Source organism: Callionymus lyra, chromosome 7 (assembly GCF_982586985.1).
Source record: "Callionymus lyra chromosome 7, fCalLyr1.hap1.1, whole genome shotgun sequence".
NCBI classification, from domain to species: domain Eukaryota; kingdom Metazoa; phylum Chordata; class Actinopteri; order Syngnathiformes; family Callionymidae; genus Callionymus; species Callionymus lyra.
This window is the reverse complement of record NC_141824.1, coordinates 13,594,884-13,610,244: the sequence shown is the minus strand read 5'-3', so window position 1 is coordinate 13,610,244 and position 15,361 is coordinate 13,594,884. Positions and strand designations below refer to the sequence as shown.

Genomic DNA, 15,361 nt, shown 5'->3' with positions numbered 1-15,361 from the left:
CAATTGATTACACTCTTAAAACACCTGTTGGTGCACCTGCACCACCGTCTCTGAACAATCAGTAGATCTTTGAGTTCATCTCATGGTATTAAGTGTTGCGTTTATATTTTCGTTCATTGTATCTAGTCAATGAGTGGAAGGTAGTTGTATCTGTTGTGTTGCCAAGCCTAGTAGGACTTACAAGGCAGGTATGTTGTCGGGTATCGACAGGCTAAGATGTGTTCAGCTGTAACCAAGGTAGAAGCTTGCATATCTGAGGTGTTTATATCACAATAAAATACTTTTAGTAGGCTTTGAAGATATTGTGGACCAAACTTTAACAACTCAGGAAGGAAGGAAGGAAGGAAGGAAGGTAGGAGGAGAGGAAGGAAGGAAGGAAGGAAGGAAGGAAGGTAGGTAGGTAGGAGGAGAAGAAGGAAGGAAGGAAGGAAGGAAGGAAGGTAGGTAGGTAGGTAGGTAGGTAGGAGGAGAAGAAGGAAGGTAGGTAGGTAGGTGGAAGGAAGGAAGGAAGGAAGGAAGGAAGGAAGGAAGGAAGGAAGGAAGGAAGGAAGGAAGGAAGGAAGGAAGGAAGGAAGGAAGGAAGTAAGGTAGGTAGGTAGGTAGGTAGGTAGGTAGGTAGGTAGGTAGGTAGGTAGGTAGGTAGGAAGGTAGGAAGGAGGAGAAGAAGGAAGGAAGGAAGGTGCGTGAGTGGTAGGTACGTAGGTAGGTAGGAGGAGAAGAAGGAAGGAAGGAAGGTAGGTAGGTAGGAGGAGAAGAAGGAAGGAAGGAAGGTAGGTAGGTAGGAGAAGAAGAAGGAAGGAAGGTAGGTAGGTAGGTAGGAGGAGAAGAAGGAAGGAAGGAAGGTACGTAGGTAGGTAGGTACGTAGGTACGTAGGTAGGTAGGAGGCGAAGAAGGAAGGAAGGAAGGAAGGAAGGTAGGTAGGTAGGAGGAGAAGAAGGAAGGAAGGAAGGTAGGTAGGTAGGTAGGTAGGTTGGTTATTAATCCCTCTAAAGATCTCGTTTGGGAAATTGGTTTCCAGTACACAGCAGACCATAGTTTCATAGGAAATAGAACAAAGTGCAAGGGATGAAAAAGTGCAAATATAAGTAACATAGATCAAACGAAATAACGCAAAGAAAAGGATACAAAGGTTTGTGCCTTTTCCTTTGATTATATTCTTGATAGTGGTCGACCAGTGAGATTGTTGGAAGGCGGTTATGACTGATAACAGGGGGTTACTGGCCATGCCCCTGGTGCCAATGAGATCCACTGAGAGTGTCCTGAGGAAAAGTGCATCAGCTCCTCACACTCTTCAAAGGTTTACAGAAGTTTTGCTCAACCAGTTCCCATCTGTTTAGCGAACTCGGCGAAGACTTTCAATCCCCATAACGATAAGAAGCGTCACCAGCATCTCACTAGAATGTCACAAGATTATACTGAACTAAAGATCTTTGTTGGTGTATCGGTGGCAAGGTAGGTCCTCGGAGTCGGGTAAACCACCGGTGATGGGGGGGGGGGGGGGGGGTGATGCATGTGGTGACATAAAACAAGCTTTACATCATCGGCCAGAGGTCTGAAGGTCCCCAGTGCTCCTGTTAGCACAACACACATTTTTAAGCAGATAACTCTCACACACTCCCACGCTTGGACCCGATTGCAGAAAACCAATAAAATTGCAAATTTCCTTCATATTTCTTCAATATCCTAAATAAACAGCGGCTGAGATTTGCACGACGCTCCCTCCCTCTCTAACATTAAATATTAATGTGTATGTGACTGCCACGACTCCAATCACAAGACACATGACAAATGGTGGGATGGAAACGCGCTCACATATATATTCTGAGGGAAAATCGCAGAAAAAAAAAGAAAGCAGAACGCTGCAGAACAACAAATTACATTAAAATATAGATTTTTACGCATCTCTTTTTTTTTTTTAATTAACGTGACTCCATCACGGTTATGTAAATGTTAGTCCTACTTTTCACAAAAGGTTGAATAAAACTTTCTGGTTTTAATTTAAATACAGATTAAAAATATATACGATTCAATATTGACGCACACATGCAGGGACACACAATATGCAGGTATTAAAATACTGAATTATCGTGGAAATATAAGTCATTATAATCATTAATAGGTTACAGCTATATGTGATTTCATTTAATTGAGTGTTTTGATTATTTTTATTTCCACTGGTAACATTTCTGTTGATGCTTGATTTGATCTTATTTCTTATGATTAGTAGAGATCATTAAAGAAAATCCATATTTATTTACACAGATTTTTTGTGAGGTATGTTCGTCTTTAAACTTCTGCTCCAAATATTAAGTTAAAATATTGACTTGATTTTTTTTTTCGAACAATTCCTCTTATCCGGGCTTCAGTACAAGATGGACGTTACAGACGAGCAGTTTGGAGGTATTTGGATGTTTTTAAGTGTCTTTTTGGATGAAGAAGAAGACTATTGAGCGCCAGTGGCTACATTAGCATTAGCCTATAACTTCAGAAAGGAACAGATTACTCTGAAAATAATTCCAACCCTTAGTCGACATGGGAGTAGAGTAGAAAATTAGTGAATTTCATTTAAAGTTTTGTATTATCAGATAAGAGGCAGGAGTTTAGTCTTCTTCCATCTTTACTTAGATTTACTTTTATATTTTTTATACTTCATTATCCATCTATTCTCCAGTGGACTTTCTTGTAAATATCAAATACAGAAGTAAATTGTAGTTATTTTTTGTTTAGAATATAAGAAACTTTTTGGAAGGATCTAATCATTGATCGATACACATTATTGTTGTCTTAATTATACATCTGCTCCTGTAGAAGAACTCACATTTCTCCAATCCTTAAATCTCTTCACTGGCTGCCACTTTCTTTCAGGATCAACTTTAAAATTCTGGTTCTTACTTTCAGATCTATTCATGGTCAGACTCCTCCTTACATCAGTGATCTGATCCAAGCCTTACACCCCAGCTCGGGCTCTGAGGTCTGTGGATCAGAATCTACTGATGGTTCAACCCCTCAAGACTGTTGCTCCTAAGCTTTGGAACGATTTTCCTCTCTCTGTGTGTTTGATGATCTACTGACTGCTTCAAGAAACATCTTAAGACACTTTTATTTGTGCAGGCTTTTCCTTGACTTTCTGAGACTGCTGTGTTTGTCTAAGTGTTATCTTGACCTTTTATGTATATATTTTATTGAGTATTGTTTTGATTGTTTAAGCGCTTTGTGACCCTGGTCTCGAAAAGTGCTCTACAAATATTACTTACTTACTTACAATAATGCATTTTGCTATAGTAGAAGGGTAGGTTGGATAGTTTATTAAGCAACATCAGAGTTACTCATCAGCATCACTTTCTCTGGGAGGTTTTTTCTTACAAGAGTTTACACGATTGTACAGGAAGTCGAGGGTGATCTCAATTCCATGATGGAGGCAGATGTTCGACCTCTACCAGACTTATACCGATACATATTTGGAAATCTATCTTTTGGTCAAATAATGCGAGATCTTTAACCACATTGCTCAAAATGTTTTCTGTCAAAATATAAACTTGGAACGTTTTGTCTTTTATCGAGTTTATGAGGCTTTGGGAATCAATGTAAGTAAGTAAGTAAGTAATATTTATTTATATAGCGCTTTTCGAGACCAGGGTCACAAAGCGCTTAGACAATCAATGTCCACTAGATGGCACTCTCTGCTTGAACTCATACAGTATTTGGCAACTTTTTTTATTGTAACATGATATCATTTTTAAGCTTCATTGGCTGATTTACTAGTACCCAGTTTTTTTCGATGATTTACTAGATTATTTTTGGTAAAACTGCCAATTAAAGGTACTTTTTCTTTATTCTATTTAATACTGTATATCCCATTTTGATGATACATTTGTTTCCGTGTTGTCAAGCCAATTGGAAAACTAAGTTGTTATAGTTCTATAGTATTGTTTGTCATCAACTCAGTGAAGTACTTGTTCGGTATTAGTGAGTTGTTGGTTATTATTAAACTTCCTGAAGTCTCAAAGTTTTGAGGATCCACAGTTACTCTTTTCCTGCAGGTTCTGTTGTGATTTTCCTTATCAATCATCAATCTACATTACTTTTTTTAGGTCTGCAGTAAGCCCAAATTGTATTTTTGAATATCGTCTTTAGTTTAAAGTATTTACGGTACTTTATATTATTTGTCAATAAAGTCCTTCAATGCCGCCATCTAGTGCTCATCGATCCTCGCAAATCTCCACCTCAGATAATTCCCTTATAGTTCTATCTTAAAAAAAGAAGATTGGTAAAACATTAAGAGCTATAAATTGAATATAAATAAAACATAAAGGCATGTACATGATACATGTAATTGTGTGGTGAATAACTATCAACTATAACAGCTACACCTGATGATCTTTAACGTTTAAAGTTGATTAAAAAAAAAAGACGTATATTTTGAAATGCGATTAGAAACGTTCCGGCTTCATCTCATCTTCAGGATCGCTCTCGGTTCTCACACGCCAGTGATTGAAGCCATTATCGTGCGAAGCAAACGAACCACAAAACACAAACGCACGGTCTCTCACGGTGAAACAACAGACCCTCTTGCCCTTCCTCAGTGATCGACTGGGATTGGCTGCAACCCGCCGCTGACCTCGGTGTGAACTGCGGGGGGGTGGATGGTGTCCCAGGGTTATCTACATAATACAGTGGCAGGGGAAGGTGGAGGAAGCCGTCAAGGAAAATTATGGAGGAGTGATGCGAGAGGAGGGGCTGCAGCCTGCACTTGGATTAGATAAACACTGGCATTATTAAACACACTCGTGCCCGTGTGTCACTGTGGCCCAGTGTGTTAAGAAATCACCAGAATATGACTTTAATGCAGGGGTCCCCGAACTTTTCCCTGCCAGGGCCACCTAACTTTTACCTTCTCTGACGGAGGATCGGAGTCAGTTTATTAAAGAAAAAAGGGTGTTTTCTCTGAGGGGGTCAACATTTTTTAAATTGTTTTTTAGAAAGCCTCACATGACCAAATAAATACATGTTTTTTTAGTTCTCAGAAAATAATAACACTATTAATAAATAAGCGGATAAAATTCTACCACTTTATGCCTTGTGGGGGTCCCAGTTTCAGTTGGACAAGAGGCAGGGGACACCCTGGACAGGACGCCAGTCTGTCGCAGGGCACACAACGACAGACAACCATTTACACACACACACACATCCCTATGGACAATTTCCCCAAGTTCTCAATCACTATGTTATGTATGTTTTTGGACTGTGGGAGGAAACCGGAGTGCCTGGACTAAACCCACAAAACTGTTATTCACGAAAAAAAGGTTTAAAAATATAAACATTTTTAGGCCTTAAAATCGCTTTCCTTGAGAGCAAGAATATAACAGCAACCATTAAAAAAAACTACTTTAAAAATAAAATAATAATAAAATAATTTACCCCCTAAAAAGGTTGATCCTATATTTTTGACACACACTGTAAATGAAAAACAAATCTCTCTCATATTGTTCAGGGGTCCGGGCCGAACTAAATATTTGTATAGAATACTTTCTGATGAGTAATGATGCACAATATGTCATTTTGACTTGTTTAAACACTGATATAAATGAGCATTCATGACTGCGGAGGAAGTTGATGAATTTGTTTTTATTTGAACAATAATTAATTATTGTCTTTTCCTTCTTAGAGGTTGAATCCATCTTCATTATCTCTGCGTTTGTCCTTCATTTAATTCCTTCAACATCAGATTCAATCTTATTAAAAAAGTCTCGGTATATTTGTCTACGTCCATATATTCTTTGTTTCTTATCTTATCTTAAACACTGACATCTTACTAGGTCACCGGGTAACTATAGCGTTACACAATCCTGTGTACAGAATACAACACAAGAACCTCTTAAAACACCAAATTTATAATTCAGGAACATGAAATGAACAGGAAAAACCACAAGATTAGATAGATAGATAGATAGATAGATAGATAGATAGATAGATAGATAGATAGATAGATAGATAGATAGATAGATAGATAGATAGATAGATAGATAGATAGATAGATAGATACTGTAGATAGATAGATAGATGGATAGATAGACTTATCACTTTATAAAGTTCTGCGCCGTCTTAAATCTGGACGAACGAGAGGTTACGAGAGCGGAGTCCATTATGACGTAACAATGGCTTCACCCCTCCTCCAAGCTAGCTGTCATCACTCCTCGCTTTGTTTCTACAACGAGTCCCTCGGAGGTGGATACTTTCCGGGATTGATGACACGCAGTGACAAACCTCGTTGCTAGATATATAGATAGACCTTCTAAAAATTTTATTATTTATAAAGCTTTGATTGTATGGTTAAGATACGGCAAATTTATGAAATTAAAATGGTAAAAATGTGTCTTAAGTCGCAGTGAAAACACAACAAAAACCCTTAAAGCATTAAACAACAAAATATCAATCGAATTTGGATCAATGGCGTTCAGAAAGAAAAAACTGCTGAAAGACCAGTTGACCTTGAGACCAAAGGTCCTTGAGGTCAAAGTCATCGCCGACATAATAATGAGGTTTTTTTTTAACCGAAATCTCACAACATTGTGTCAAGTTGTCAAGGCCTCGGGAATCTCTAACGTAGATCTTTTATAATCCTGGTCTTGGTAATTATCACGACGACTCACACACACACACACACACTCTCACACACAGTAAGGATCTAATGCGGCGTTAAAAAAAAGTGGCCCATCATGACACATCCCCTCCGTTTATATTTTCATGATGGCAAATGATCAGTTATCCAGATGGCAGAAGACGGCAAGAGCACACACTCACATCCGGGCACTTATTTACTCGTTCACAGAGACTTCTGAGCAGTTTGCATAGCCCATAACACACACACACACACACACTCACACACACTGTAATAAACATCTGTTGTGTTGTTTATGGATGTTTCCCAGCGTGCTGGCGATGGCGGCGTCTGCACAGATGAGAGCTGCAGCTGCTCGCCTGCACCGCTGTAATGGAGAAGGTGGAGATCTTCTAATTGACAGTTTGTGGAGAAACAGATGGTTTATTTGCTGCCATTTATCATGTCTTTATGATCAGGAGAAGAAGAAGAAAAGTGCACCACCTTCGACTCAGTGTCTCGGAACAACATGAACCAGTCTGTGTCATCAGAATGTTGAAATGTTGAATCTTTCACATTTTTTCATTGAATATTTTTGTTATTTTTTAACATTCTATTGTTTTTAAAAAAAATAATTTAACTAAATAATCTGAACATGAAACATTTTCTTATTATCTAATGTCAATTATTCAAAAATAAATTTCCTAAGTTCATTAAATCTTCGTTTGTAGCCTTTTAAATTCAATATAAAACATAATTTGGCAAATTTAAAAGGCTATGAATATTTTTTTTACTTGTAGAGTTTAAAATTATGATATTAAAAAAATTAAAAATCATATATTTTATAAATTATATATTTTTTAAACTTGTTTTTCGCTTTTAGAATTCAAAACAAAATTGTTGCTATACTAGTTGGTATAAAAGTAATTTATTCAATGATTTTATTTTTGAAAAGGTACAATTTCTTAATTCTTTTTAATAACGCTACATTTTTAAAAATTATATTTATTTAGATTCATACGTTCAATAATTCTGCTGAAAGAAAAAAAAGCCAAAAGGGAGAGAAAACAAACATTTAATGTCTGTGTCTTGTTTTATAAACTTTGCAAGAAAAGGTGAAATAAAAATTTCAACTATTAAAAAAACAACTTTTGGCCTTATTTTTGTCCGTTAATCACTTAAAAAAACGCATTTTCTGGACTTGTCCTGTGAATGTTGCTCATCATGAGGTCAACAATATATATTTTTTTATATAAAATAGGAAGTAAAACCCTGGTTATATTTCACAACTTTAAAAATATTTCTGAAAAGTACAAGTAAAGATCAATTTGTACAGTAAAAATCACTTAAAATGATTGACTGAAGTGTTTTTTAAATAATTGTATTCAATGATTTTTCTTTTGAAAAGGTTCAATTTCTTTTGATTCATTTTTATTCCACATAAAGTTTGATATTCTTATTTTAATAATGTAAAAATTAATTTTCTAAATTCAATTTATTTAAATTCATACATTCAATAATTGTGCTGATAATATCTAATTAACAGAAGTTTTAGCCAATTAAAAAAAAATTAAAGTCATGCGATCTATTAAAACAATTAAAAACATTGAGTTATTTGAATTACAATATCAAATTAAAAAAACCACACAATTTACTATCATATAAATATCAAGAGCATGTATTTAATGAATGTTTTTTTAATTTCTTACATAAAAAAAAGCTCATAATTATCCAAGTGCTGAAATCACAGTGATTTTGATTCATAATACCTTCCATAGATAATGAGTCATCAGACGTTGATCGACCCTCACGTCATCGTGCTGCTATGAAACCTTTGCAAGTGTGTGAGATGATGTGTGCACGCTGAAACACCTGCAGGCATGTGTGTGTTTGTGTGTGTGTGTGTGTGTGTGTGTGCACCTCCTGCAGTTTCCATTATGGCTGTGACCATTCTGCGAAATGGAGGTCATACCAGGTGCACCACCTCCCCCCCCGAACCCCCGACAGCCGTCCTCCTCCTGCAACACATCGTTTTCGCACTCGCACACGTGTTTGCTAACACACAAATGAGGAAATCATTAGGTGAAGACACGTTTTAAATACTTCATAATGAGCTGGACAAATGTAGTTTCCAGGTAGTTACATTAGAAAATTATACATATATTCGGAAAAATCTCTATATTTAGTAAGATGATGAGACAACACGATCTGGAGCTTATAATCCATGCGTTTGTGTCTTTGTGTTTGGACTATTGTAACAGTTTATTTTGGTGTCTAAACAAGAAGGATCTGTCTTAGTTAATACAAAACTCTGCAGCGAGAATTCTGACCTGCTCTAGTAGAAGAACTCACATTTCTCCGATCCTTAAAACTCTTCACTGGCTTCCAGTTTCTTTCAGGATCAACTTTAAATTCTGGTTCTTACTTTCAGATCTATTCATGGTCAGACCTTCCATCAGTGATCTGATCCAGCCTTACACCCCAGCTCGGGCTCTGAGGTCTGTGGATCAGAATCTACTGATGGTTCCTGAACACGGTTCAGGACCAGAGGAGAGAAATCCTTCCAGACTGTTGCTCCTAAGCTTTGGAACGATCTTCTTCTCTCTCTGTGTTTGATGATCTACTGACTCCTTCAAGAAACATCTTAAGATATTCTTATTTTTGTGCTTTTTCTTATTTTTCTGAGACTCCTGTGTTTGTCTTATGTGTCTTGATCTTTTAAAGTATATATTTTAACTGTGTATCGTTTTTGATTGTTAAAGTTCTTTGTGACCCTGGTCTAGAAAAGGTGCTTTACAAATAATATTTACTTACTTATATTAAACCTACAAGAATTGAAAGATTGTTGTGTCTGAAGATTTTGGTCCCTTGTGTGATTGAGTTTGTAATCGGGTTATGTAATAGTGTTGTGTACTTAAATTCATCGTAATATCCTCACGTTCTGCATGTTTGTTTTATGTTAATAACTGTGTGGAAAAAAAAGAAAAAAGACCTATTATATAGAATACATCGACACATACATAGATTATACTTTCATGAACATTAGAACACAATTTTCTTTGTATGTTTATAATTGTTTATTATGTGTGTAACACTATTTTTGTGAGGAAGAATCCAACAGAAATATTCTGACACCAACATTTACATGTGCAACTTCCCTGATGATTGATTGATGGTTGATATAGTAGATATAGATTGATTTTCTTTTCTAAATCAATGTATTCTTCTGTCCCAAGTGTGTATTTTTGTTTAAACTACAACAACTTGAATAGTGTAAATAAAAGGACTAGGTTAAATTTGAGTCACATTCATCTGAAAAATCCAGATAAATTCATTATTCTGAGATAATAAAATGAATTAAAAATGACACCTCATGTTCTGGTATAAGAAGAAAACATTACATTTTTGTGTCCTGTGTATAAACTTTGCAAGAAAATGTTTTTACTCTATTTGAAAACTTTTTTTTTTATCCCAATTTGGTTAATTTTTGTCCCTGAATATCTTAAAATAAATAATTTCCTGGACTTTTTCGGTGAATGTTGTTCATCATGAAGTCAAAAAAATATTTTTTTAATATAAAATACAACGTAAACCAGGCTTAGATTTCATAACTGTAAATATATTACTAAAAAGTACAAATGAAGATCCATTTGTACAGTAAAAATCACCTTAAAAGATCGACAAATGTCAAAAATGGATGAATTTGTTGATACTATTATCAAACAAACATTGATTCTAGTGATTCTTTAATAGAATCTAAGGTTGTTCATCATGATTTTATTGCTTTAACAAACACTAGTTGAAATCATAGACTTATTTCTTCATATTGTTATCTCCTTCATCACAACCTTCTATTCATGTCTCTAATAGACCTTTTATTACTTAATAATTAAACACTTCCACAGGCGTCACATTCATAATAATAATACAAAGAAGGGCGAAGGGGTATATTTTAAGTAATGAGTTCTGCTCGTGAAATATAAAATATTATCCAGTAACAACCGTGTGTCTCTCTCTGGCTCAGTGTGGATGAACTGTGTGGACTTTTCTGTGGGAACTGGAACACATGCGGTGAAATCTGAGCCAACCCCGGACCCCCCCCTCAAACCCCCCCCTAAGTGTCGCCGCCTTCCATGATGAGGACACTTTTGGCCCCTCACTGCCCTTAACTGCCCCTCCAGCAGCCGACACACTGGCCCCTATCAGCGGCGCAGACATGGCCCCCTTTATTGACTGGTCCGGGGGATCAGGTCCTCAGGAAAGCCTACTTATCCTTGCAGCTTTGCCTCGGAACAAGAAGATAATCTTCCGTTATTATCTTCCATTTCTCTCCCTTGTTTTGTCGATTCCACTCCACACAGTTGTGACATGGCCGCCGTCGCCTCACCACCCCCCCCCACACACACACATCCTCCCTGATCCCCTCCATCCCATCCCCAGCTTTCTTTCTCCCTCTTCTGAGTCGGAGGGTGGAGGCGGTGAATGGAGGCCTGGTCTCGCCGCAGCCTCTTTTGTGCGCAGCCTCCTCGCCAGCTGCCTATTCACACAGTGCTGCCAATTAAGCGGCTATTCACGGAGCATGAGAGAGAAACATGAGATGAGATCGGTTACCGACACACACTCGCATGGACGCACACATGCACACACACACATGGATGAATGAATGCGGAAGAACATTCGAAGACTCACAACTTTTCATTTTTTTTTTTATGACCAGACAGGTGTCTTTATGTTCAAAGATTTACTTTATTTTAATGACCTTTAACTCACTTTACAGTATTTTTTGTAACTTTTATACATTTTTACGCGTCATTTTTAGTTTTGTAAATATCAAACGTGTCTAATTGTAAACATTTCCTTTATCCAACATTAAATATTTTCAATTGTAATGAAATATGTTTTATCGATGATAAAAGCAAATCTTAACTGCAAGAAAACTGTTTTCAACTATAATGGAACAATTTTTTAGGTAAACATTTTTTAACTACAAGGAAATGAAACGATTTTCTTTTGTAATCAAACAATTATCAACTATTTTAAAACAATGAACTATAATAAAACCAAATTCAACTATAATCAAACAGTTTTCAGCAATTAAAAAACAAAAAACAAAACTGCAATTAAAACGATTTTGAGCTGTAACAAAACCTTTATTTTATCTATAATCAAAAAATGTTCAACTATAATCAAACATAATTCAACTATAATGAAACAATATTCATTGTATTCAAACAATTTTCAACTATAATCAAACAATTTTCAACTATAATCAAACAATTTTAAACTATAAACCAACAATTTTCAACTATAATCAAACAATTTTCAACTATAATCAAACTATTTTCAACTATAATCAAACAATTTCAACTATAATCAAACAATTTTTAACTGTAATCAAACAATTTTCAACTATAATCAAACAATTTTCAACTATAATCCAACTATTTTTAACTATAATCAAACAATTTTCAACTTTAATCAAACAATTCTTAACTGTAATCAAACAATTTTCAACTATAATCAAACAATTTTAAACTATAAACCAACAATTTTCAACTATAATCAAACAATTTTCAACTATAATCAAACTATTTTCAACTATAATCAAACAATTTCAACTATAATCAAACAATTTTCAACTATAATCAAACAATTTTCAACTATAATCAAACAATTTTCAACTATAAACCAACAATTTTCAACTATAATCAAACAATTTTCAACTATAATCAAACAATTTAAACTATAATCAAACAATTTCAACTATAATTAAACAATTTCAACAATAATCAAACAATTTTCAACTATAATCAAACAATTTTAAACAATAATCAAACAATTTCAACTATAATCAAACAATTTAAACTATAATCAAACAATTTCAACTATAATTAAACAATTTCAACAATAATCAAACAATTTTCAACTATAATCAAACAATTTTAAACAATAATCAAACAATTTTCAACTATAATCAAACAATTTTCAACTATAATCAAACAATTTTCACTGAAATCAAACAATTTTTAACTATAATCAAACAATTTTCAACGTTTATGAAACAATTTTCAACTATAATCAAACAATTTTCAACGTTTATGAAACTATTTTCAACTATAATCAAACAATTTTCAACGTTTATGAAACAATTTTCAACTATAATCAAACAATTTTCAACGTTTATGAAACAATTTTCAACTATAATCCAACAATTTCTAACTGTAATCAAACACTTTTGTTTTGACTGTAATAGAAAAATTTTCATATTAAAAGAAGCAGAAAAAAAAACATATCTTATCATTTCTGTTTCTTATGCAAACTTGTAAAAAAAAGATTCAAGTCTTTAAATCATGTTCGACTTTACTAGTGCGTCGACAAACACCCCACAAAAGAGGTCACCGCCTCACACACACACTCAGGCCGGTGTCGTTCAGGCCCGTCTCCCCGGCGCCGCCTCCACCGTGGCCCACTAATCCTGCCGCGCGGAACAATCATTAACAAGCCACCGGTTTCCTCGGCGGCTGCAGAAGGGAGGAATAAAAGAAGGAGGGAAGGAAGGAGAACGAGGCCAGGGAGGGGCTTGTAATGGATCCTGTGGCCAGTAATTAGGCGGCAGGTCCCATGTTAAAGTGTCGTGACTTTGGGAGAGCCATTTAGCCGCTAATGAGTCTCCAACACTTTATTGATGCTACTTCTGCCGTCGCTTCTTTTCTGACGCCTCTCAGCCCCGGCGCCGCCTCCGCCCTGTGGGACTCCCCGAGCACCCATTGTCACTAATTAATTGAAATTAGGACAGATCAAATACATTCCAGCTCGGCTCATATCAGCGGAAGTACCTGAGGGAACACGATTCCAATTTGGAAAAACTTGGCGGATACTTGCCACGCCCGGCCATCGCAGAGGAAGCAGGGCTTGAAGATGGCCACTAATGGAGGCACGAGAGAGAGAGAAGGTTTTATTGTCTGACGGGAATTATTGTGATTCACTTGTTACGAGGCCAGGTTCCTGATGGAGGTTCGCCTCGGGAGACTTTTTTTTGTTTTGTTTTGTTTGTTTGTTTGTGATCACAGGAGTGAGTTCAGTGTGTTTGAACCCCAGAGACGTGAACAGTCGACATTAGAAACTCACTTTCCACATATTTCAGTGTCTTGTAAGAAAAGTGTGAAGCAAATCAAATAAAAAACAAAAAAAACAACATGATTACATTGATTAAAGTAAAAAAAAACAACGTTTGATTAAAGTTAAAAAATGTTTAATTAAAGTTAAAAAATGTTTAATTAAAGTTAAAAAATGTTTAATTAAAGTTGAAAAACGTTTTAATATAGTTGCAAATAGTTTATTATAGTAGAAATGTGTTTGATTATAGTTGAAAATTGTTTGATTATAGTTGAATTTTTTTTGATTATAGTTGAAAATTGTTTGATTATAGTTGAAAATTGTTTGATTATCGTTGAAAATTGTTTGATTATAGTTGAAAATTGTTTGATTATAGTTGAAAATTGTTTGATTATCGTTGAAAATTGTTTGATTCTAGTTGAAATTTGTTTGATAATAGTGGAAAATTGTTTGATTATAGTTGAAAATTGTTTGATTATAGTTGAAAATTTTTGATTACAGTTGAAATTTGTTTGATTATAGTTGAAAATTGTTTGATTCTAGTTGAAAATTGTTTGATTATAGTTGAAAATTGTTGGATTAAAGTTAAAAAAAAATTGATTACATGTTTTTACTCCATGGTTTAACGAATATTGTTGAAAATATAGAGCCAGATAAAGTCAATTAAAATATATATATATATATATATATATATTGAATTAATATTATTATTAATTAATATTAAGCAGACAACAAATATAGTGATCGCTTTAAATCAGACCTTGTGTTAAATTCATGATTGATTTAGTTTTATTCTCATTTTCCTGACTATGATAATTTGGCCTCCACGACGACGATAAAGACGTTGATACAACAGTCAACTTCTCTTATTGTGTTTTACCACAAAAATTGCCCCATTTTTCTGCACTTTTACGATAAAGAAAATGTGCTGAAATTCTGGAAATGATCCTAATTGAACATGTAATAAATATGTTACGAATTTAAATGGAACCTTTTTAAATTTAAACTTTATTTGCCCTCCTTTTCTACCCCCTTACAATTAATAAAAATAGATACAGATCTTATAATTTGTATTAAAATTGATTGATTTAAAATCCAACAGGTGTTTTTTACCACCACAAAAAAACAACATGGAAAAAACCTACACTTTAGTAGCTCACAAGCTTTTTTGTGTTCCTCAAAAATGGACTTTTTGTTTGTATTTTTTGGGGGTCTTTCGCCCGTTATAATTAAAAAAAGAGGCTGAAATTCTGGAAATGATCCTAATTGAATACGTAATAAATATGAATTTAAATTAAAACTTTATTTGCCTTCCTTTCTACACCCTTACGATCAATAAAATTAGATATAAATTTGGTAGTTCGTCATTATTTAATATTTATTAAATATTTCATCATTTTTATTCAAATTGAGGGATTTAAATTTTAATGGGGGTCTTTTGCCCCCCGTTTACCACCACAAATGAAACCCTACACTCTAGTAGCTCACAAGATATGTTGTGTTCCTCGAAATTTAACTTATTTTAGTAATTTTTGGGGGTTCTATTTTGCCCAAAGAAGCTAAAAATTCCCTTTACTTAGGCTACATTCTGCTGCAGTCTGAGGTGACCCACATTTCTGATACGTGTGTCTGATCTTTTAATGACG

At 34.8% G+C, this 15,361-nt stretch overlaps 1 long non-coding RNA gene across 4 annotated transcripts in view; it reads left to right on the top strand.

The window, feature by feature from the left end:
* Positions 1–495: 495 nt before the first annotated feature.
* The window catches only part of LOC148075104 (uncharacterized), a 71,206-nt gene continuing 56,340 nt past the window's right edge, over positions 496–15,361 (top strand). Inside the window, exon 1 of one of the 4 annotated variants that reach the window (XR_015711861.1) lies at positions 496–587. This is a non-coding gene — a long non-coding RNA (uncharacterized LOC148075104). Of the gene's footprint in view, positions 592–890; positions 915–934; positions 951–15,361 lie in introns of those variants that run through there. The other 3 variants (XR_015711862.1, XR_015711864.1, XR_015711863.1) reach the window with 3 other exon arrangements.